Source organism: Penaeus monodon, chromosome 28 (assembly GCF_015228065.2).
Source record: "Penaeus monodon isolate SGIC_2016 chromosome 28, NSTDA_Pmon_1, whole genome shotgun sequence".
Lineage (NCBI taxonomy): Eukaryota > Metazoa > Arthropoda > Malacostraca > Decapoda > Penaeidae > Penaeus > Penaeus monodon.
Genome location: NC_051413.1, coordinates 18,433,305 through 18,433,554, shown reverse-complemented (window position 1 = coordinate 18,433,554; position 250 = coordinate 18,433,305).

Below are 250 nucleotides of genomic sequence, written 5' to 3'. Positions count from 1 at the left end.
GCGTGATGAGCATTGTTTTGTTATATGATCACTGACTCACTTATTCAAGTAAAATACTACGTAGTTTTGATAGCTTGATAGATTGCCAATTATATACCTGAGTCACAACTGTCTTTCCAGAAATTGCTGAAGTTTGAAGAACCAAAATTATGCTTTATCTGATTGTCCTATTGCATTAATAATTATGAAATTAATTAATCTTTTGACTTTTGCAAAGCTTTAACTCAATCCTTGAACTGCACTAGTTAAT